This window comes from Pocillopora verrucosa, chromosome 6 (assembly GCF_036669915.1).
Source record: "Pocillopora verrucosa isolate sample1 chromosome 6, ASM3666991v2, whole genome shotgun sequence".
NCBI classification, from domain to species: domain Eukaryota; kingdom Metazoa; phylum Cnidaria; class Anthozoa; order Scleractinia; family Pocilloporidae; genus Pocillopora; species Pocillopora verrucosa.
The window spans coordinates 16,365,435-16,391,594 of NC_089317.1; the positions used below are offsets into that span (position 1 = coordinate 16,365,435).

The 26,160-nt window shown below is 37.8% G+C and overlaps 1 non-coding gene and 1 pseudogene across 1 annotated transcript; one reads left to right on the plus strand and one right to left on the minus strand.

Annotated features, from left to right (window-relative positions):
- LOC131778648 (uncharacterized) overlaps positions 1-26,160 on the plus strand; it is a 60,816-nt pseudogene that overhangs the window by 31,492 nt on the left and 3,164 nt on the right.
- On the minus strand, positions 12,564-12,635 carry Trnac-gca (transfer RNA cysteine (anticodon GCA)). Its single transcript has one exon. It is a non-coding gene; the product is annotated as a tRNA-Cys (tRNA).

Genomic DNA, 26,160 nt, shown 5'->3' on the forward strand with positions numbered 1-26,160 from the left:
AACAGCCGCCATCCACCATCCTGGATTTCAAACTTTTTCAAAAACCTCAGAAAACCGCCACAAATTACTGAAAAGTCCTTAAAAACTTTAAACAGGAGAGGATGAAATTATCCTCTCTTGCTTTAAAAGGTTGCCAAAAAGGCCTATAAAGGTGAAAATAACTACATTAAACCTAATTTCCATTACTAAAAACACAAAAATTACAAATTTAGTAAAGATGTCTGTCAAAATGACATTACCATGGCAACGTTAAGTTCCCGAAACAACAACCTGTCATACCAAATTATTTCCAGATAAATTTTAGATAAAGCTGCCAAGTTTGGCAGCGTTTGGTTGATTATTGAAAAAGTTATAGACGCTCAAAGTCAGCGCGGGCACTCCCCCCCTGGTCTTGATAGGGTTCAAAGACCATAAACCGACTCTCGCCGTCGTCTATTCTTTTTATCAGAACGACCAATCCAAAATCAGCAAACTCGTTCGACTCTGAACGAATAAGAAAGGGTACTGCTTTACAAATAGAAGCGTCCACCCATTGAACATAAGGGGAAGTAAAAAATATATCGGCTACTTTCATCGAATAATCAAACGGCGACATAATAAATTTATACTGAACAAACGCGCTTGGAACAGCTTATTAACTTGCAAGCTTGATCGTAGTAGAAAAGTTTGATTGCAATTAAACAAACAAATTAATAAAACGTACCTTGTAGTCGCTCTTTAGATAGCGCTTGCTTTCCCTTAGGTTGGTTTCTTGCTGTTTTGCCCACCCCTTCCCTTGCCCAGAGTCCCCAAGCATCTCGGCTACTTTGCATAAATCGTCAAATGCCTCTGCCCCTGAAGAACTAATGTAATCGAGTCCTTGCAAGGACTTCCTCACAGACGCGGCGCAGACACTTAAGATACGCAATAGGGTGCTGCGACTGAGGGCTTTAAATCCTGTCTCCTCACAATACGTGAGGTACTGCTTTATTAATCGTTCTGGAACCATGGTTCGTATAACGTTGGGAACTTTGATTGTCTCTTTTGATGACAACGTTATAGTCCATTCCCCGAAGGGCAAGTCCTGGATAACATGTGCACTTGTGATAAATGTGATAAAGTGATCTATTTGTGCAATGGAAACTCGCATCACAGGCGCTTGCGCTGACGATACAGGTGCTCCTCCCCCGTGTGTCAAGCAATGACGTTTGGCCTCGGTAAAACGACAACTTTACAGGTCTGGTATCCAAAGTCGCAACTTCTTAAACGACACTTTATCGGCCGTGATAGACAGAATTTGCCGACGCGTCTCCCAACATCCAGCAGCGTAAATACTCGTTAAGGGCGTCAGCAGGTTTATGTTCTGCCTGTGCACCGCGAAGATCATCGAACGTTACTTCAAAAGAAGTGCATGTGTCGTCACTTTCAGGAATGTAGAAAACTTCCTCCTGGTGTTATGGGAGTACTGTGAGGAACACCAGCGTAATCCTCCCCCTCGTCCTACAAATGTAACCACGCGTGTACAGTAAACACCTGAATATAAGAACATTGATTCCGGGCTTCTGGCTGATAGTGTTTTTGATTAATGGGTGTTTAGTGGAAATCAGCCTGAAAGTGTTATTAAATTGTTCTTAAAATTTTTTCAGAAATAGTATACATTATACATCACTAGAGGTGTAATTACCATACAATTTTTCATTACTTGCACTAAAAAAAATTAAAATTAAAAGTAAATAAATACTATCAATGATATAAGTAAACACGAATTTTCTTAGTTTTTCTAGACCAGCTTTCTTTTTCTGGTATCCTTTTTCTTTTTTAAACATAAAGAACATGTTTATTTTTCAGGCTGAATTTGTTCTTCAGTATATAAATGGTGTTTAATTGCCCAATTTTTAGCCTGATGTTCTTAATCCACGTGTTCTTGTATGCGGGTGTTTACTGTTAGTATTACTTTGCGTTTCTGTTTTTCTCAGAGAAATAAGAAAACATAAGTATGTAACTTGGTAGAAAGTCATAACGTGTTTAATTCCAAATGCTTTATTTGACTGGGCTACACTGGCGCTCAAATTCTGAAACATCAGGCACGGTGAGAAGTAATAGAAAAAACGAGATGGAGGCCAGCACAAGTAGGAAGTCTGAACTTACATGAATTGACTTCCAATGTCGTGCATCGGCTTGAATGTAATAATTTAATATTGATAGCGCTATTCATAAATGATGGAGATTGTTTTGCCAAACAAACGAAACTGCTGGATAACTCCTTGCGTTGAAATCTCAACGTGATCAAATAAGATACAACCCATAGTAAGTTTATGCAAGTCTACACAAGTGGGTGTCTATCAGAAAACAGGTCATGTTTAATCACAAACTTTCTTAAAATCGCAATTGATAATGCCCTTTCACCGCGAAAATACATGTGAAAACTACTGAAACTACTACGTACTGTCACTAAAGTGGCTCACCAAAGAAACATTTTCAATTCCTTTTGCAATGCCAGCTATGCTTGAGCTACAGGCTTCTGTAACCGTTATCTTGGTATCCGGAACAATGGCCGTCCTGCAGTCACGACAAATTCCTACACTCACAAGAAAATGATAAATTATAATCAAACTGTTCGTAAAGTAAAACTAATTTATCAATACTAATGGCTCAGTCAATTCCAAGCCCGCTCATCCCCCGGGGCATTGGTCTTTTGATTTTGAAAATGTGGAAAATGCCCCACGGTGAGGCAAGCTCACGCATACAAGTAATCATTCCCAAATAAATGTAACTTCATTAGAACGACTGGAGCCTGCAACAGCTTCAATCGCTTTTTAACATCTAAAACTGCAACTCTTTTGCTTCCCGGCGTTCTTCTTTGCTTCATCTCTCGTTTGCACACGGAAACAACAGTGCAAATATTTGTACAGTGCTGGGGCAGAACCATTTATAGTAAACTCTCGCTTTGCGGACACCTCGCTATTACGGACATTCGCTATTACGGACAAAATTCAGATCCCCGACAAAAGAGGTTTGTCTGGAAATGACTCCAAGCATTACGGACTCTCACTACAGTGAAAACCCGATATAACGATAATGCTGAAAAATAACCAAACATATCGTTATATCGGGGTAAAAGGAGTCAAAGAGAAGCTATCGACGGAAACTTTACAGATGCTCGGTTACTGTATTAAATTCAATGTTTTGCTTACATTGTGACTGTGTACTGTGTACTCATTCTCATCGTTATATCGGGAATATCGTTATATCGAAGATCGTTATATCGGGGTTCTGTCCCATACAGTTTACTGTAACATTTGCAGGGACATAGAATATTCATCGTTATACCGGGAATATCGTTATATCGAGGATCGTTATATCGGGGTTCCACTGTATTACGGACACTAAACGACGTCCCGAGGGTGTTCGTTGTAACGAGAGTTGACTGAAAAGATCACGTTGTTTTTGACAATGCTTCACTAACCGGGCTGATCGTCTTTGGAAAAGGCCCCACACTGGGGTAGGGGAATGAGAATGAATAAACCAACGAACGAACGAACGAACGAAAATGAATAAGAATGAGAATGCCTGGGGGAATTTTCGGGCTTGGATAGGCCCTTTTACAGTTGCGTGCTTAGATACCAAGCCTTTGAGTGGAAGCTAGGCTCAAGTTGACCTTGTTTTGATACAAACCCTGTTACTTTTGATATGCAAATCCTTTAATTGTTATGCTAACCAGTTTTTGATCTCTATCGTGTCAAGGTCAACACCAACCTCGCTTTCATACAGAGGCCTGGTTAAATATCACAGAACTGTAAAATGGTCTATTGACAGAGACAAAAACAGTTTTTTAATCCTACCCTCCCTTTCGCTTTTCAAATCACCTGCCCGTCCCCTCGCACCAACAACGCAACATGCAACAACGTCCACTAAATCTATCCATCACTCTTCCCTAAGAGCGGTTTTGCGGTGTAGTGAGTGGCCCTGAGCCCCTGACCAAAATAAATATCTCGGTCCCAGGCCCCGCATGGTGAGATAAGGAAAGAGGTGTATTAGTTGTTGGCGACAAGAAGTTAACCAAAAAAAAACCGCACTGATAAAAAATAATTTGATTAAACTAGCTCACGCTACAAAATTAAATGGCTGGTTAAATGTGTGCTTCAGTGGTAGTACTAATTTAAATGTGCCAATTTTTATTTACTAGTAACTTCTTGTCCTGTTTGTCATAGCTTCCTATTGTAAATTAACAACATTACAAAGACTTACCAGACCCAACAGGGAGGAATATTCCCGTGCGTCGAAGGATTGCCTTCGAAAGCGCTTTGTTTATACTACGGTCACCCTTTCGTGATTTCCCTTCCTTGGCATGCCTCGATAATTCGGATGGAACACGGCACCGTTGCGAGCCTCTTCGCCATCCAATGCCCAAAGAGGAGCGATGGGCTGGGCAGATAGTCATGTCCGAAATATTGGAAGGCAACGTGAATATCGATGCCCCTGCTAAAATGAGATCGACTTCCGATTCAACATCATTCACGCCCACAGCCTGTTTGTATGCTGAGATGTCTTTCTCACATAAGCGCAGAGGGACTATAAGAGAAGCTCTTCCTGCAACTCGACTTCGCTTATCTTGGGAGCAGCATCCCCCAACTAATCTTTAAAAGGTGCAATTGATTTCCATTTGGTACGCTCACCTCTTAAAAAAATCGGCGGCCAAACGAAAACACCATTTTAGTTTGCTTTGGAAAATTTATGGCGCGACGCTCATTATATGGTTAGAAACTGTGCCTAATCTAATTTATTTTTTTAGCGCTGAGTATTTTAGAAAGCTACTCCCAATTTAATTTTTCCACTCCCGCACCTGTCTACCCTGCAAGCCGTCACAATTTACAAGATATGATAATACATTTTTTACGTGGTTAAAAATTAATGCAGTGAAATTTCCTCTATGCTGTAGTAACATATACCTAATTCATTTAGCAGTCTAGGGTGACGCATGAGTGGTATCGCGCTTAAAAAATGCAAACAACGGTAATTTTAAATTCTGGATTTAAAACTTTTTCCCGGAAATAAAAAATAGGGGATAAGAAGGAAAGAAAATAAGAGCGTATTGGTAACCGAGCCTCCTTTCGAGTGACATGTTATTGCGTGACACCATCGCAAAAAACGAACGTCAGTGATTCATTTCATCTGTCAGGATGCTCTGGCTCGTTCTATAAAAAACAAACTTCCATTCTTATTGTGAAAGGAAGACTTGTAAAATGTGAGTGTTCCAAGCTGAAATATGGTTATAACTGTCCAGCAATGCGACGTTTCCGGCAGGAACCTTCGTGAGATGTTTTCACTGTGATTTGGTATACACCGCCTGTAGTGCTGTACTATCGAAGCTGTTGTCAAGTCTCTTTATAACAAGATTGAGGCAAGGAACCAATCCTAGAAAGGTGTTTTTCGCCAGGTGAGCTTAAGAAATCCAGTTTACAATCTAGTATAGGTCAAAGCGATAAGATTTTGTTGGAATTATGGTTTCGATAATAAAAAGCCTACTTGGATTATCTGCGGTTGTTTTCATGGCGGCATTGCGATTTGCACGAAATAGACCGGGCTACTTCTTCGCAGTAATTAAGAGCCCCAAATTAATTTTTATATCCATGGAAAGAACATTCTTTCCAATTTATAAAAATGCTCATCTCAAGTGATTCCGAGTTATACCAGGTAGGAAAAATTTTTTATTGAAAAACTGCTCCAAAATGTAATTTTTAATCAATCAAATTTTGGCTATTTTCAAATATCCGCCAATAATTCATAGTGATGTCAACAAGCCCGTTATTAGATTCAAATCATTTTTTAATACCTCGTATAAAAATAGTTAAATTTCAGAAAGACTTGCTTCCTTTTTCGCTTTTGAGGAATAAAGGTTTTGTTGCCCTACTCGTCGACTTCATTTCGGCCATTTTATGGCGGTTGGGGCTCGATACAGTGTTTGGTGATTTTCTAGAAAATAAAAACAGCTCTGAACAAAAAAAATTATACCGCCTTTATAGACTTACCCTAAGGTATCTCTGAGCGAAATATGAGGATAGTGATTTTTCCGATCATGTGCCACCTCCCACGCGGTGATAGAAAAAATTCGCTCTTAACAAGTTTTACTGAACCGGCATGCTTTAATTTCGATTCTGGAAATGCAGTGGATCTAAACTCGGTGGGTGTTCAGTGCTGGCTGTCGGTGTCTTGTTTTTAGTTACTCTACGCACGAAAGAGGAAGGATAAGTATTAGAAACAACAACAGATGACAAATGTTTCTTCCCATTGGAGATAACGAAAGGTTTTGTTACCAGACATTTCGTACGCTCGTAAAGGCACTCGACAATACTGCACTTTACTTAACGCGGATAGTGAGAATCATACGCTAGATATTGATCATTTATGTCGGCTTCCTTTAGACGCTGGTGGTTAGGCGTTCATTAGGTTCTCTTGTAAATGCGGTGTCGAGGAAGGCGAATTTTTTGTTTCTCTCTGTCTCCTTGGTGAAGTAAATGGAAGGCTGTTGGTGGTTTAAATGCTGTAGGAAGTTTTCTATGCTGTCACGTGCCAAGATGGTGAAGGTATTGTAGGGTTGTAAGGTGATGATGTTACCGCATGTTCTTCTAAACTCACCATATAGGGGTTGACAATAACAGCGGAAACCGCGCTTCCTTATAGCTGCGCCTTGTGTCTGTTTGTCAATTGATCCATTGTACTGGCAGTATGTAGATCTCAATATCAAGTTGGGGAGGTCTGTAATATGACTAGGTGGTAATGTCGTGCAGTTGGGTGGGCTGGAATCATTTTCCACTTTCTGCCGAGCTGCTTCTACAGTTACGTCGATCGGAACTTTGGTGAACAACGATTCTACGTCGAAGGACACAATCACATCTGAAGTGACCATGTCGTGAGACAAACGATTCTAATTCTCTCTTTGAAGTGTTACTTACCACGATGAATAGGCACAACCTATTTTACGATATAAATTTTTATCTTTGTTGTCATGCTTTTGTTGGAAATTCATAAAAGTTGCTCTTTTACATATGCAGTTGAATTGGTTTTGCTTTCTAGTTTACTGGAAGGATCGCCCCCTCCGGAACAGTTTTCAAAAGCATCGACTTTTTGCAACCGTAACACTGAAGAGTGTTTTGATGTGGATAATAAGTATCTTTTTTTCCTGCAGTTCATGTTTTTACATTCAGGATATGTGTTAATACAGACGGTTGACATACTTTAGCAACGTTAAAATCGAATACTTTGATAATATACATTCGATCAAATTTGCGGCTAAAGTGCCCAGTTTCTCAGCTCAAAAATGGATCTAGGTTTATCGGAACTGTACAATAAAGTGTATTGACGAAGTGGTTCTTCGTTTTAAGTAATAATTCTTTTCACTTTTTGGACTTGACATCTGATTGTGCCAAGCAGAATACTAGACCTTGCTGGGGCAAAAATCTGTCAAGGACAATAAAAGTAATATAACAAGTTTCAAACACATAGATATGACTAAGTTAAGCGCTTCCGAAAGCTGAAGAAGCCTATTTACATGATGTGGTCCTGTTCATCTGAGCTCCTTCCTTCGCAATGCAATGTTACGACATGTTCAAGTGAACAAATTCAAGGTCATGTGAAATTCATTAACAAAATTAATTAAGTTACTGAAACTCCGAGGGCACAATTAACCTGTAATTAACCTGACGAGCATCAAATGCTGTAAATCATTTCCAACTCATTAACTTACCTATTCTTCTGTTGTTGTTTCTGGATTTGCTATTTCCTTTTCTTATCTCAGCTTTGTATGAGATGCAGAAGAAAAAGGCGGTTAAACCAAGGACAAAAAGCAAACTTGCAAGTTTACTTCTTGTTGTAAAAACCATTTTGATTCTGCTTCAAGACCCTAAAGTCACCTCGTCAAGCACGTTATGGCCTGGGGAAAACAAAGAATATTTCATTCTTATGGGAGGAAATATTAGTTCAGCACGATAAGCGAATTGGGAAAAATTGCGCCTGAGGTCTTGAGTAACGCCTTAGGACCTCGGGCGACACTCAAGACCAAGGGGCACAGTTTTTGCAAATACGGTTTGCTGGCTTTGAAATAATATATCTATGTTTAAAAACAGTTACTTCGACGACAATTTGGTTTTATCAACTGAGTTGATAATGTAGATTAAATGCTGTAAAGAGTTTCCAAAGCTAGCTTTGGAAAGTTTGAATGATAGACAATTCACTTTATCTCAGTTGATAAAACTAAATTATCTTTTCATATCCCCACCGATGCCTTACAAACTTTCCCACATATCTCATCGATAATTTGTTTCTGACCACAATTCCCGCCGTTTGACAACAGCACGCACAGTTTAGAAGAAGTTGAGATCACGTCGAAAACCGTTGTAACCTTGTATCGTTAAGCAAACGACTGAAAGCCTCTTAAGCGATACTTGAGTCGAACTCTGGGAGTTTTCGGCAACATGGTGATTTCCTCGGTAATGAATTGGCTACTAATTAAGATTAAACTGTAAGCTATTCACTTTGGAAATTTCTAAAAGCGAGGAACGATCGGGACAGGCATATCATCAGAGAAATATTGCCCCGTTACTAACAAAGTTTTAATTTGGCTACAACGCGGGCAATTTTCATTTTTTCTGCAACGATGCTATGCAATATAGATAAATTAACCACTTGTGTGAACGGGACAGAGATAACGTTCAGAAATTTTCCTGTTTATTGTATACATAGGAATACTATCATGGCTGCAGCTTTTTGTGACTGACTACTCGTTTTTCAATAGCAATAACTTCTTCTTCCGTTGCCAGGTCTAGAAAAATCGACTGATTGAAATTTCAAATGAATAAAAGGGGTTACTATCACCACTGAAAGAACTTTTTGTTTATGGTGGTGTAGAACCTTTACCGACCCTAGGAACTTTTATGGCAGATGTCACGCAAGCTGGGTTTAAAGATGGAAACAAGGCTGACTTCGTAGTGGTTGAAGGGGATGGTTGTACGCCGTTGGGTCGCGAAACTCCCGAGGCGCTAGACCTGCTGCGTGTTGGTCCTTTTCAGGCCAACAGTGTTGACAGTGGACGACCGGACAGTGATGTTAGAGAGAAATACAAGCACTTGTTTAGTGGAGTTGGACTTTTGAAGGGTTACGAATAAGAACTGCATGTTGATGAGTCGGTGAAGCCTGTGGCACAGCAAGTACGCAGAATTCCTTTCGGGTTGCGAGAGAAGGTGGATGCAAGGTGGATGCAAAGCTTGATGAACTTTTGAAACTTGAAGGGAAATTCCATATCTGCAAGCAGCCTTGTATTATCTTGTTTATCTTATAAACACAGTAGCCCTTAGCCGACGAGAAAAGTCGGCTTTATTAACGAATGAAAATAAAGGAATCGACAATCCCCAAATAAAAATCGTAAAGTGCGTTGGCGATAAAGCTAAATATGGAAAAAAAAGCGCTGAATCACTACAAAACAACAATGGGCGTCATTTTCAATATAAAAATAAATTGTCAGTTTTTGACTTTTACATGACCTATACAAATCTTTCAGCTACATTGATAAAATTGGCCCGTGGAAAATCTACTAGTTGTCGATTTTCGCTCTCAGCTGCGAGAAATGCCATTACCAAAACCACTGAATGCGTAACTTTCGGCTTTTCTTTTCGCAATTTGATTTTCTTTATATTCTAGGAAAGTTTGAACGTCAGTGTCTGAAAACCATACGGATTTTTCAGTACTTTACCAGTCAGGATACGAGAAAATTCCGACTAACAACATGAATTGAAAATGGTGAAGGCTTTGCCGTTCATTTATTAACCTGACCAAGTGGCGCAAAAGGCGAGTGACGTGTCAGCAGCTGATTAGCGATATCAAACAAAGTGAAAAAATATCGTATTTTTCACGTGTGTTGTTACGGCTTTTCTCAGGGCTAATAATCCTTGTTTAATACCGTTAGTTTACATGATAAAATCGTTTCTCTCACGATGTGGTCACTTCGGATGTGTATCGCGACATTTCGGCTGATTATTTTACCGCCAGTCTTACTCGCTTCGTGATGACTAGCAGTATGCAGTCGGAACGCAGCGATTATATTTCTCTTTTAAAGTGATTGGATTGGTTCATTTACTCGCAAGGACTTATCCCATAAACAGTTCACACGGAGGGACCCGCATAATTTGGGGAGACAAGTTCTTGCCACTTTTCTCACGAATTCAAACCAGTTTGAATTCTTGGGACAAGTCGCAAGGCTTACGTTTTGGACCCTGCGACTAGACCATTTGATGAAAAATTTAAATGGTAGTTTATTTGAAGGGACTTAGTCCTCGCTACGAGTCGCGGCTACTAGTCAGTTCATGTGTGCCGATCCTAATGTAACTGTTCTACCTTTACAAAATAACTTCAGACCAAACATTAAACATCCGGTTAATGCTATTCAATACTGTACGACGCACATTGTTTTTTTTTTTTTTTTGAAATTTTATGAAAATATATTTAACTTATATGAGTTTTCGATATTTATATATATATACAAAAATCTTGATTATAGTCTATCCTTGCGGTATAGTGCTCGATGCGTTCGCAGAGCGTGGTATATCTGAAAGTTGGACAAATCAATAAGACAACTTTTCTGTGACTCTGAGTTTCACGCTTACGCGATCATCAGACAGATTTTAATCTGATAATATGATTTTAATTCGTAAAATAAGTTTGTGGAAGTTTTTAAGATGTGATACAATTTTTTCTTCTTAATCATTAAAATCACGTTTTATTTTATAAAATCAACTTGACCTCCCTCTCTCTCACGCTGTTCTAGTCTCACACTCCGGTCTCTCTCATTTTAAATATATTACATGATCCTATTGTTAAATCATCTACCACTTATCCCAGAAAATATACCTCTGACATCTATGAAAATATACTTAACTTATTTGTATATATATAAAGCACACTTATCGCAAAAAATCAACCGGAAATCAATTAACGCTGAATAATCTCTAACATCTATGAAAATATACTTAGCTTATTTTTATGTATATGTATATATATATATATATATATATATATATAGAGCACACTTATCGCAAAAAATCAACCGGAAATCAATTAACGCTGAATAATCTCTGACGTCTACGAAAATATACTTAACTTACTTATGTATACATATATATATATATATATATATATATATATATAGTACAGCTTAGAGGTACCTGGCCAACGCACACGCAAAACCTCTGCACGCTTTTTGCGTTCTGCGCAAAAAAGAAAAGACTCACGTCAAAGCGCGTGTCTTAAGCACGTTTTTGCTTTTGTCATTCAATGCAGTCAGCTTGCTTTGTTCCGAGGTAATTTAGTTTTATAAACTGAGTTGATAACGTGAGTTTGCCACCGTAAAGAGTTTAAAAGCTGAGGTCTTGAGCGTCAACCCTTCGTCAATCGCTCTGAGGAAGGGCTTACGCTCGAAACGTCAACTTTTCTTTACAGAGGCCAATTTACGTTATCAACTCAGTTGATAATACTTAATTGCCCTCTTATTCTCTCCCACCGATGCAGCATCACAGTTTCTTTAGCCACACCGAAGCATCAAATTAACATTTTGCATAGACACAATGGCTGCCCTTTCAATGAAACATCGCAACGAATTGTCATGATTCCACCAGCATTTCGTAAAATAAGTTTTTGGAAGTTTTTAAGACGTGATACAATTTTTTCTTTTAAGGGAGGTAAGATTTCGGCCGGAAATGGAGACAACTTTGTTTTAGGAATTTGAAAATACTGTAAAGGATACAACTCGAGCGAGAAATTGGCTATATCGACTGGCACCCTTGCGTCTTGTTTACTTACTTTCGGCGCTAAAATATTTTCAAGTTTTCATTAAAGTAATATAATTGTTTCCAATAATTCATTTCACGTTTGGGTGTACTCGGCCTCGCGTGACTTGTAATTAAAGATCTTAAAGATCTTATCCCCAGATCACTAGTTGTTTGGGAATCATTTGTTAAGCCTGGTTATAAAATACATTTTAATGTCTTGGAAGTCGAGTGACTCGTAACTAAAGCTAAATTATGATCCCGCCGATACCCTTCCTATCGAAACGGAGGACATCGTGGTCTTAATCTTGAAAATTAAGCTTAACGGTCGTGAGCGCGGTTTCAAAAGTCAGCGATTTGAAGCTTTTGAAAAGTAAGGTTGAAACTCCAAGAAGTAGTTTCACATCACGCTTTAAAATCGTGACTCCATAAAAAATTCCCACGGGACATTTCAGGAAATTCTTCTTTCATAGGAGGGGTTTTGCTTCGCTCGTACTTTTTATTCACGCTTAGCGTTTCGTGATGATAATCGTCATGACAGTATCAACAGACGGTCTTGCCTACTTGTAAACAATGTCTTAATGTATAACGTTAAGGGGACTTGATGCGAACCGCAAACGACGAAGTGGAATCTGATTGTCTTCCTTTGAACTTAAACAAACTTAGTAAAGCATTTGGAAAACGTCTCCTGTTACAGGAAACTGCAAATAATTTCACATAAGAAAGATGTTTTTTCTTCTTGTCACGAGCGTGGGACAAAGAAAAATCTTGAGTCCCCATGAGGAATCGAACCTCAGACCTTCGGATTTGCGCTCCGATGCTCTACCACTGAGCCACAAAGACTCTTCGGTGAGCGGGGTCCATTACGAAGTTCTAATGACACGCGTCCTGCATACTGCTAGGATCAGCAATGTCGATAGCGTAATGTTTTTGACAAAAATGGCTCAGTGGTAGAGCAGGGTAAAACAAAAGACTGCCTCATGCATACTAATGAGCTTCTTCTGCGCTCGTTTTTTGAGTGCGTTTTCGAAAGTTGCACGCCTGTGCGCGCGTTTTTAGAGCGCTTTTTGTGTGCATTTTGGGCCAAGTAGCCCTGATTGTGCTTTATATACTGTATTTTTCTAGGGACTTATTCAACATTATTCACTTCACCATCAACAAATAACTGTTTCTGCATAATTGCTCAGGTGTTTTCGAATTCTGCTGTAAATTTGTTTTTTGTTGACAGCGCTCTGTTGCAATTGTTACGTCCGTTGGTTTGGAGATAATCAGCCAATCTTACTTCGTTCAATCAGCAAAAGCTTCATATCGTTATTTTGAAAAGTGCCACGCGAAACTTAATAGTACCTTTCTACCTTCGGAATTTAATTTTTTTTACCGCGTTTGTGACTTCATCGGCAACATTGAAACAACGCAAAGCAGCCAATTTGAAATTTAGCGCCCTGTAATAATCACCTTGTGCGAAATCAGTTATGATGAGACACGATGTAATCCTCAACCAATCAGAGTGTGCAAACCTCTATGATCACCGGAAGAATTACACCAAATAAATATATTGAAAACTCACAACATTTTGGACAAAACAGTGGTATCCTTTGGATCCTCAATATGGGAGCTACTCATCAGCTGACCATTTCACTCCCTCTAGATCGCTATCTATTTTAGTGCAGCTTTTTACATATTCATTTATGTAGTTATTAAACCATTGTAATCAAATCTTAAGTTGCTTGTAACTTTCAAACACTGGGCTTCTTTTTAAACTGCAAAGTTATGATCTGAGACGGCATCTGTTGTAAAAATCGCCATAAATAAATTAAGTGATTGGACGGTTTTCACCCAAATGATGCGTTATTCATCTTTAGTAATGTCAACAACAACTATTCGCCTCTGAAATGAGACAGAAGATAGTTTATAAATAAATCTTTACACGATCAAGTTGCCATGGTCCTGGTTATGGCTCGTGAAACTGTTAATAATTGGATTGCTACGGTCATATTTTCATATTTTCATATCACTGATACACCATTTCCCCATAAAAATACATATGCTTAATCACATAATGGTTTTAATTTTGATGCCTTTTATTAATAATATAACAATCAGTTGGAATCTTTGATATCCTTCCCTTTTTTTCCTGGCAGCTCCCCAGGTATTTGAACTTTTAAAGATTGCTTTGTTGAAAATTCTTGCCCAAAAATTGCGTTCAAATGTCCCCACTAATTTTTTAAAAAAGTAGATCAGTAAACATGACTTTCTGCACATTGTCAAAGCTTTAACACCTAGACCTTCTGCACATTGTCAAAGCTTTAACACCTAGACCTTCTACACCTTTTTTTCTGAGCCATTTTTGCTTGTAGAAGTGAACTTTTACCTTAAACTATTTCACATTTAAATATATATTCATTATTAAGAAAACAGAGGGCATTATTAAATAAGTATGAAGGTCATTAATCATTTAATGCACAGATCTTTACTTACAATGACACTCTTAATGCACTCAAGACAATTAACAAACTAATGCCTATAACCTTAACGCCTAATGCCTTATTACCTCAATGCTTATTATAAAAGTAGGATATACATTGAACTATTGCAAAAAGCCTACTGTGAGTGTCACTATTTCTTGCAAATGTTTACACCCAATTGCAAAAACGCTGACCCTGGAAAAGGGTAAGGCAATGGCTTTATAGTTTAACATGCAAATGATTAACACAATTAGTTGTGCGTAGAATATATCAGCCATTCGCACTTTCTTAAAAGAAAAGAATTGTCATCATCAAAGATTTCCACGAGTCGTGAAAAAATAAAGCATTGATCATGTAACTCTGTGAACATTTCCCAATTTAAAAAGGTTGTAAGCAGCGTGCTCTCTAACAGCATTACCAGTTTCGAGACCATGGTACTGGGTGTGAAGGTGAGCAGCACACCCTTCATCATCCATGTCAAAGTCCTCTGGCTCTGGTTCCCTTAATTTGACAGCGAGGTTGAGTAAAATGCAGCAGGCTACAATCAAGGTGCTTACCCTGTCAGGAGCCATCCTCACTTCTAAGTGTGGCACATGGAATCTCTTCTTCAACATTCCAAAAGTTCGCCCTATGGACATCGTGTGAACTTGTATGCTATGTTGAATGCTCCTCCTGAGGTGTTTTGGGGTTGAGGTATAGGGTCACGAGGAATGGAGAGCATGCATAGCCACCATTCCCGTGTAGCACACCACCAGTCCCTTCAAGGTTACCTCCTACGGCTGACGTCCGGCAAATGTGGCTATCATGAGTTGAACAAGGCCATCTAGCCATAATATCTGCCAACATTCCTGCAAAATTCAATTGTATTCAATACACTAAAACTGGTTTTAACATTTTTGTTTTACGTTGTGTACACAAAATTTTGATACAGCTTAGGTGTATAGTATTTCTGCACGAGTCTTCCCTCCCGTAAAATTTCCATACTTTGAGCATACAATAGGCCCAAAATTTAGAATTTAAAATTCCTACGAATTTCATGCCTACATTAAGGAGAAAATAACTCCTAGTATACACATGAGATAGTATGATAGTATAAAGCTTTGGGGTAAACGGACATGTTGCCCTTTGCTTAATCAATAATCAGAGCTAAACATATTTGTTTACCTCGATGGCAGCAGATTGCCTGGACATTTTGATGGATTGAAATCCTTTCCGGTTCATGAAGTCCGGCTCATTTTCGCGAGGGGCAGCTATTCTAACGTGGTTAACGTCGATGAACTGAATGGCATAAGGGAAACCACCAAATCGAAAAAATCCCTCCTTAATGCCGTCTCGTTCCGCACGAGTATACGGAAATCTTTCGAAATCGCCTAACTTTGTAGTCAAGGCTTGTGTCACACGACCAACTACTCGCCTGGCAGTTGACTCATCAAATCCTAGAAAATTATCTGTAATCACCTGTAGAAACGAACCCGAAGCCAGTAATCTCAAGGTAATGAAAAGGACTTCTATTATCGTTGAGACTGCATGCTTCCTATTGTTTGTGGTGTTATTTCGTCCGCAACAAGGTAAACGATGTATTGTACTGCTTCTCATCCAAAACGATACCTGAATCTAAATTCAGAGTCAGCAAAAGACACTAAGGGATCCAGCTGGCAGCGAAACATTCTTCTCTGTATACGACGTTGATTGTCGGGTAAGTTGCACCGAAGGAGATGTAGCTGTCGAGCGACTTATCCAGTCATTTCGTTTCTTGGTTGGAACTCATTTCGTTCCATATATGGAATATATTTTCTAAATGTGTAAATGTGAACTCTGAGAACAGAGTAACGATCGGAACATAGACGAAAGTATTTTCAAAACTATTTACATAACAGTGAGAGCGTCGTATTTTAATTTCAGTGCGCATTGCGGAACGATGTGAGAATTTACTATAATCACAAAAGCGAGAGCTTAGGTATGTCGATTTTTGAGCACAACACAGAACAAAGGATATTCAATAAAGAACTACGTAGGATGCATGTTTGTTATTGCGCTCGATTTAAAGTGGTTTTAGCCGTCGTTTTCAGTGCTACTTCTCTAGTTCCAAAGCTGTGATCGAGTTCGCTACTGACATGCCGAATTCGCTGGCACAAGGGAAACTACTAAATCGAAACAAACCTTCTTAATGTCGTCTTGCTCCGCACGAGTGGACGGAAATCTTTTGAAATCGCCTAACTTTGCGGTTAAGGCTTGTGTCACACGACAAACCACTCGGCTGACATTTGACTCATCAAATCCTGGAAAAGTATCTCGGATCACTTTTTCCGCTCTCACTTTTATGTAAATAGTTTTGAAAATACTTTCGTTTATGTGTTAACCGTCAGGCGAGTAGTTGGTCGTGTGACACAAGCCTTGCAAAGTGAGGCGATTCGAAAGATTTCCGTCCACTCTTGTGGAACGAGACGACATTAAGGAAGGTTTGTTTCGATTTGGTGGTTTCCCTTATGCCATTGGGTTCATCAACGGTACCCACGTTAGAATAACTGCCCCTCACGAAAATGAGCCGGACTTCATGAACTGGAAAGAATTTCACTCCATCAAAATGTCCAGTCAATCTGCTGCTATCGTGGTAAGAAAATATGTCTAGCTCTGATTATTGATTAAGCAAAGGGTAACATGTCTGTTTAACCGTTTAATGAGCTGCGTTGGTTCAATGGCTGGAACAAAGCATTACAGAGCATTCTCTCGCTAAGTAGCATTGTTTAACAACGTGTGATTTTTCGTCACTCAAAGATACAGGCCAAGGAATGTCTTGAAGTTTACCATATCAAGAAAGGCATAAATTGCATAGAGTTAGGGTAGTTAATTGTTGTTAGTTACGAACCGTAGTTCATTGTAAGCGGCAATCCCGTTCCGAGTACACTACTTTGACAAAATGAATGACGTGATCTCGCGATTACTACTTCAAATTTTGGGCCTATGTGTATGCTCACATTATGGAAATTTTACGGGAGGGAAGACTCGTGCAGAAATACTATACACCTAAGCTGTATCAAAATTTTGTGTACGCAACGTAAAACAAAAATGTTAAAACCAGTTTCAGTGTATTGAATACAATTGAATTTTGCAGGAATGTTGGCAGATATTGTGGCTAGATGGCCTGGCTCAACTCATGATAGCCACATTTGCCAGACGGATTCCAAATATAGAGTGATTGAAATCGTCACCTAATGAGTAGCTCCCAGATTGAGGATCCAAAGGACACCACTGTTTTGTCCAAAATGTTGTGAGTTTTCAATATATTTATTTGGTATAATTGTTTTGGTGATTATAGAGATGCTCTCACTCTGATTGGTTGAGGATTGCATCGTATCCCTCCATAATCATTGGCCTGGATTATCTGTCTCATTGAGACACTAAAGATTTCAAGGATAGAATAAGAGTCCATTCGTTTTCGGGGACAGGGAGGCATTGAGTCAGGCTGAGGTAGGGATCGAAGTTATCTTTTTTCTTTAACAAGGTCTTTAATCACACTTTAGAGCAAACGTGGCCAAAAAACGAACATTTTCAAAATATGGAGGCAAAAAATCAATTCGGCTCATAGTCTCATGTTAGGTAGGCCTTAGAGTGAAACAAACCACTGCATGCTTCGTTTGGCTGAATATTTATTTATTTTCGAAGAAATCGATAATAACTGAGTCCCGCCAAAATGCCGCTTTTGAGGCACAAAATTTCAGGCGAATCTCGGAGCGTCGCGTTACAAATTGAAAAAACTTAGACCGATAAAAAATACCAAATCTTGAAAAACAACTTCAAAATGTTTGTTATCAGCAAATTTGAACAATTCTTGACATTTATATACACAATCTGATTGAATTTATCTGACCTACTTCCAACTACATTAAAAATAGGTCAAAAGTAACCCATTATTTAACTATGATACATTTTATTATGATCGGGGTTAGATGATTATCTGCTCCTGTTTCGTATATTTAGAACTTGACCTGAGCTCCCGATGCCACGTTTTTCACAGTCCAATGTTTCACGAGAAACATGTTCCTCGTCTAGCGAAATTCTACTTACATTCATACATTCATTGTTATGAATTACATTGCTTACCAATGTCTCTTCATTGAAAGGAACAGTTGAAACATAGTGTGTTTCATTAATTTGTCCAATATTTCTAACGGTAGTATCAGTTTCTGAGCTAACCCGACTGATATTTGTAACCGATGCAAACCCTGGAATAGATTCATTAATGTGGATTGTCAAGTTGAATGCATCTGCAACTACTTGTACAAAAAGCCCGTCATCCTATGTAACATAGCGTGACATGTTAGTTAAATACCTTGACCATGATTGGTCTGTACTACTCTCGATGAATCTTACTGTGAGTACACTATTATTTGGATGGGACCGAACAGATCCCAAACAGCCACTATCATTGACATCCAGGTTGGATCGAAAATCCTTGACATTCTTTTGTCATTCCTTTTGGTGTTCTCGGAATCGGTCGCCTTGTTTCGTATTGATTTGGTGAATATATATTCATAAGATAGCGTGGTGGTGAAAGTAAAATATTCGAACTCCACAGATTGATAGAAAAAAAAAAAATTTACAAACAAGGTTCAACAGCCCAGATCGACCAGCTAGTTGGCGGTTGATGATGTAAATTAAAAGTTTCTAGAGCTGACGTTTGTTTCGAGTGTTAGCCGTTCGTGAAAGCGAAGGGGTTACCTAACATTGCATGCATTTTAACACACTTAATGGCTAACATCACAAATTTCAAATTACTTAATAGTAGTATACGAGTTGGCGTTACGAAACCAGTTTTGAAAAGACTGATCTCACACCGAACCGACTCTATACTACTCACCATATGATGATGAATATTCCATGATTCAAAATATTTCATTTACCAAATAGAACCAGATCACCTGATTGTTAAAGAGGAAGTTCAAATTACGATTCTCTCGTTTGATCACCACAACTGTGTTTCTGTATCATAGATATGATTTTGTCCTCTCTATTGAATAAGAACGATAGTTTCATCGACAAAAAAAAAAGAGAGAGAATTGTGAAGAAGCTTAGTGCTGTAAAGTCGAGAAGTTAACTACGTGGAAATAAATCAGTTTGTTGCTGTTACCGACGAACCAGAGTTTTGTCTAGGAACAACCCTGCTCTACGTTGACACTCGTAACAGATACAACTGTTTGTTGTGAAATAATGTGTTCTTATAGTTTTCATATTTGATGCTCTTTTTTTTATAACATTCTTTTTTATTCCTTCCGCTGTTTTACTGCCTTTGTAACTGTATTTCATGTATGAGTATATTTTAGATCTTAAACCAACAAATTATTACTTGGAATACCGCCAGCTTAATCCTTGAGTTTTCCAATAAATTCTTTGTTTCTTTTGTCAAAATATGGAGTGTTCTCTGGATAGCCGCTGTTGTCAAATTTATCTGTATTATTCCAAAAGTCTTTATACACATCTACAGTTTCAATTTCATAAGTTAGACTGTCTGTGTCTGTTAAAAGTAGTTTTGCTTTGTTGCCACTTTTGTTTGATTCAATTATAACGAAAATCATTCATAATGTCTTACTTAGATGACGAATGCACGTTCCCACATATGCTGGCCGATTGAGGGTTAGTGTTTCTTTGATCTTGTGCTCTGCAACTAGATTTTCATTGAATATTTTATCACTCGCATAAGTTGGTTTTAAGCCATATTTGACTATTTCTCTTTACTTTTTAAAAGTCTGCCATTGAATCTTTTCCTAAGGTTTTCCTTTGTTTTAGAAGAAATCTAATTTTTTATTTTTGAATTCTTGTGATGTATATTTAAATGATTCACTTGGTAGATTGTCAATGAAAACTATATGTTTCCCAGGCATGAAAGCCATTTAGTTTTCCATTTTACTGGGTATGACTTTAATATCCTGATTTAGTTTAGCAGTTTCTTGCATAATGAAATGAATGTCATAACCTCTCAAATGTAAAATAACAAGAATCTTATCGGTCAGCTTAAAAGTTAAATAAAAATGTGGGTGAGCTGATCCACCATATTTACCAGTTACATGACAATGGTCTCTTACAATAATATATTTATTACGAATATGGCATTCACCAGCTTCATGAAAATTTCCTTTATTATCATCAGTCATTATTAATAGTTTATTGTGATTTTTCTTTATTCTTTGTTGATACCATTTTGACATATTTTCCATGATTTTAGAAACAGCATTTTCCCCTCTACATTTCTGAACTGGTTTCCTGTATTCATCATCATAACAACATAAGACCTTAGGCCCATATCCACAATCTGTATTATTTAACAATTGGTTCATACGTCAGCGTGCTTTCATGGAGATATGAAGCACGCGGGAAGTTTGGAGAACACGAAAGATGTGTAAGAGTTGCTCGAAGCGTAGCCGAGAGCAACTCTAGCCTCTTGAGTGACTTCCCAAGTGCTTCATATCTCGATAAACGCACAGCTGACGTATGAACCAATTGTTTAATAACATTTTCAATCCGATGGTTTTAATGTTGCAAAAGGGTTAATATTCCTTCTGCTACGCTTCAGCGCGTTGATAATTTGGTTTCAGGGAAACATTTCGCTACGTTGTAAACGATCTTGTCTTAGATTGGTCAAAAAACTGACAGGTGAATTCATGCATGTAAATTAACTTTCTTTTCTGATTGAATACAAAATTATCTTATCCAATAGAAAAACGAAGATGCTGTTTCTCTAGGGATTTGTTTGCTGACGTCATGAGCGTGCACAATAGAAATATGAAGCACGCTCACGCAATTGAATTTGATTTACTAGCTATGTTATAATATTCATTGACAATCATACAGTTTTATGATTTTTCTGCTTATCTTCACTGCCGAAACACTGCAGACAATATGTACAAAACGCTTTCCATGTTCATCGTTACTTTGGTTCAACATAAATTTATTGAAGTCTTTTATTAGAAAGTAATTTTGATTTTCGTTTTCTGTTATCAATAACAGATTCATCTGATCATCGAATTTTTCTTAAGATATGTAAATAGGAAATGATTTCTTTTCTTCGTAATTGAATACATTAAAATTAATGTTATTTTGTTTCTCGATTTTATTGAAATGTTTCACAGATACCCGAGTAATGTGATAGCTGAGTAATTCAATTTTTCAACATGTTGTTTTATCAGTTTTTCGATTCACTGACGATATTTTTCTTGAGGGTTTAAATGTCGACTATGACATCATCTGAAACATTGATCATCATTGTTTTTCATGCTGACTAATCCTTTTGATGAGTTTCTTAGCTCACATGGTAGTCTGATATAAGATGCTCCTTTTAACGTTTCATATTTCACTATGTTGTCATAATTATGAACAATCAATTCGATAGTCTAACCTGATCCTTATGATTTCCAATTTCCAGTATTATTCAATATTTCCTGTTTTGATGTTTGTAATGCTTCATGTATTTCATAATCATTGATTATGATTTTAGATTTACCTTTGAAATAACCTGTCTTATATGTCTTTTTCATTACCAGACATTTTCGCGAAGATAATCCTAAATGTTTCAATGAATTTGAAACCATTTATTTCCAAAAGTAATGTTATAAATTATTTTTCGATAACTTTAATTGCAGACATAGTTTGATGCTACTCTGGTTTGCAGATTTAATGAATGTAACCGAAGAAGTTACAATTCATAGACCCAACGTTTCGACACTCCTTTCTAGTGCCTTCATCAGGGGTGATCTAAACGCTGCAACAAGAGGTCCTTTTATATGATCACTAATTAGCGGCCTTTTTTTTTTCTGACGCGGTGTAAATAGGCGTCAGGAAGCAAACCGCCATCGTCACGATTTCAAGGAGTGTGGGCGGAGTTAATATGCCAAGCCTCCAAACAAAGGCGTTGGCGGTAACGCCGATTAGTGGTGATAATTTTAGACTTATCCCACCCAATTGTATGGTTAGTTAGGCATGTTACTCCGATAAAGCTGAATTTTCCTTTTTGCAAAGGAAAACCGCTTTTTGGTGCTCTTTTAACCGTGTACGAAACTGACGTTTGGTCTGTCCGATGTATTCGTTGTTACAGTCATTGCAAGGAATAGAATGAATGGCGTCGGTTCGTTGTTCTTTCGTGATAGGATCCTTTTTTTATGAAATTTAGATTTTAGATGTTGATACTTGCATTTAATCCTATCCCTTGCAAAAACAATCGTCGCTTTGGTCATGTTTAACTGAACTGATCAACAAATCGATCAGCACAGCAACCAAGCTTGCACAGAGTGGGTTTTGAGTTTTGTTTCCTGGACAACTTTCCGCCACAAATCGTGCATTTGTAATAGGATCGATTCTTGTCGATTATTTCTACATAGAGGGAGCTCACATTACTATTTACATCATCGTCAGAACGTGGATCCAAGCTATGCATCGTCCAAAAGCAGGAACCAGTCAAAGAAGTCAGAACGAATTTGTACGCTTCTCTTGAAACTGCAATCGGGCAAGCCCGCAGATTATCGTTTCTAGCCAGTGACAATTCCTAAAAGATCCACATTTGGCGCTCATCTTAGAATCTACTTTTCAACGGTTGATCGCTCGCTTTCTTAAACTTAACGGAATTCTTTCAAAAAGAAGCCAAATGGTTTAGGGCTGTAATTACCGGAAGATCTTCCATAAACTGGACAATTTTTGAGCTAGTAAATGCTACTTAAAATAGAGCCAAATCAAATTAAAAGAGAGAGGCTTTACCGTAACGTTTTCATTTGCGCAATGATAAAGGTGATTTAAAAGGCTTCCAACAAACTTTGGAACACTGTGTCTGACACTTGAGCCCACCCACGGAAAAAAGCACATGTGCACTTTTGAGAAAACAACGGAACTAGTCGTGGTAAGGACTGTTACGACAATCTTTTCTTGAAAATCAGGAAATGATCTTGCGGAAATTATTATTCTCTCTCATCGACGGTTGATTAATGTACAAACATTTACCTCTGCTCAGTAAGTAAATGGCACGAAAAAGTAAATTAAAACTTTTCATTCTGAAGTTGTGAGAGCTTGCTCGTTTGTCTGCTGCAATGGCAAGTGTAAATCTGGTCTTTCCTCCACAAAAACTAAATTTGAATGAGACACTTCAACTATACAAAAGGGGCTTTAATACGACTTCCTCGTGAATTCCTTCAGTTTCTGTTATGCGATTTACGGTACAAATGTCCAAATTAAACGGACTCGGAAAGACTCACCAAAAGCGTATTTGTAGAAGAACTGAAAACTTCGCTCGCCCTTTCACTGCTAAAAAAATTTTTTTTAGATAATTCAGATATTAAATGAATAAAAGTTCCATCGATTAATTCAATTGTAGCTGAATACCTCACGTTTAAACTTTCCAGATACTTTTTGTGAAGGATTAAAATTAATTACAGACGGTTTTTAGGCCGCTTCTCAACCAATTTAATGACACTTTTGTTCATACAAATTCGAAACAAATATTTTTCTGAAAATACGGCCCGCGTAAGAGCCAATCAGAATGCAGGATTCGTTACCGTGCCCTCTGAGAAAAAAATAATTTTGAGTAAGTACCGCTTTCTTTTATAAAAATTGTATGACAGACCTGACCCGTCGAAACAAAGGGTCTGGTCATTTTATCTTCCTCACCAATATGTTTTCATAAAGCTTGGTTTGTGTCAGAATATCTTAGCACTATATCTTCCCCTGAACCACATATTTTTCTTTTTGTCAATATATAAAGTTAACTCAGTATTTAATTCACCATCATTTTCATTCATCATTGGTATCCCACTACTAAAATCATCACTATATCCTTTCCACTTCAACAGAGCTCGTTTGTTTTATAATCCCTCCAAAAGACTTTGTCAATACCAAATGCATCTTGTTTGGCTTTTAACAATTCTGGCTCGTAAAATGATTCTTTTATTTCTACACCATTCAAGTCCTTTCTTTTGTAAGTGATTGGATCATATTGGATTTTATGTACTGCAAATACTTCTTCTGTGCAGTTTGGAGTGTATCCTCTATAGAAATCCTTCTCTTGTATTAAGAGAGGATGTCAGCATCCATCGCACAAATTTGAAATATTGTGGCAAGTCGCCCAAAATTCGATTTCACTCCTCCTTTGATATTTTTTAGCCTAATATATCCTAATAATTGTGGCGTAGTTTTTTGTGAAAATGTATTATTAGTTTTCGAGAAATGATTTTTTTCGTTCGACCGCTTAAATATGCAAATTTTCACCATGAATATTACCCGTGTTGTGTGACCTCATGAAACGAATATACTTGACCTCCGGTATTTCTATCAAATAATCCGTTGTTTTATCATCTGAACGTAATCCCCTGTCATTACTGGAGCTGGTAAAGAAATTTTTATTTTTGGTAAATATTTTTGTCGAAAAGTAATATCAAAACAAAGACAGTTTTATCAATGACCGATATGACAAAATCTACTAAGCTTCGAGCTTTTAAAAGACAAAAGGATGGTTGAAAAGTTACTGTAAAAATTTCCTTGTGTATTGTTGTTCTATCTTGAGACGAACTCAAAGTCTGGCAAAATTTACTTTCTAGCGACTATGAAATATGCATGGTGTGCCTACTTGTCGCCACTGTTTACTGGCATAAATCACTACAATTTGTAAAAAAATCAAACGAAACATTCTTATTTTGTTTATTTATTATTTTATTATTTCGTCTATAATGGCGTCCAAACAATATAAGAAACTGTATGGAAATTAGTAAAATTTCTAAAAAATATAACAATCAGGAGCTCATGGTCCCGTCTGCTCTCGATCGAGACATATTCAGTACTGATTCTGCTATTCATCAAACCTCACAGGGACTCGATAAATAAAAACCACTTACTTCCCGAGCCAGTTTTTTTGTCATTGATCATTGACCTAGGTCGCCATACAGTTCTTCAAAATCCGTCGTTCTCCATCCCAAACACTCGCCTATTACAGGAAAGTGCATCAATAAAGTCAACTGCTCTCGATCGAATTGACTGCTACAGAGTTCGAAGCGTCCAAATATCCTGTAAAATTGCCATTTCCTCCCATCAAAAAAAGTTCCCAACGCGCCAGACTATCCCTTATTTTCCATGTTGAGTAAGTGACGGGACGCCATGTTGAAAACTATGACTGAAATAGTAAAACACGAGCAACGCTGATCTTCGAATCGTCGGCCATATTTGTTCATGTTCTTGCAGGGAAATAAATTAGTTCTTGGTCCTTTTCGGAATAAAAAAAAAAGGGCATTAAATGCAAATTCAGTAGTCTTAGCGCGAAAATTAAATTAAAGCAAATCAAAATTCTGACATCATGTCATCGCTCTGCCTCGAAAAATCCCAAAGATTTACTTGTAGGCCTTCTTTTCTTTTTCTTTTCATCAGATAGAAGATCTGCAGTGCTCAAATTGTATAAGTCATGGTACGAAACACTCTTCTTTGCAGATCGAGATGTGATCGCCGCCATATTGAATTCTCTTGATATTCTATTGTTCCGGAGCGTAATACGATATACCGCTGATAATTGTTAGCGGGCTCGAAATGTCCTTGGCTTCTGGCGATGGGGAATAAAAACTTTTAGGAGCCTTTTACATGATATCGGAATGAGTTTTGTTCAGGAACGAGTTCATACCGGTCGCCACATGATACCAGAGTGAAGTTTATTCGAAACGAGTCATTTCTGAATGAGGTTATTGACGGTTTTCATTCCAGAACGAAACAATCATTCATGTACCTGTATAATATAAACGCGGTGAGACTCTTATATCCGTATGAGTCCTCTATAGGTGCGAGGGAAGGATAGAAAAAAGACAGAAAAGGACATAAATAATTGTTTTTACAGACTAAATTATCTTGGATGAAAACGCGTTATGAAATTCATTTCGTTCCGAAACGAA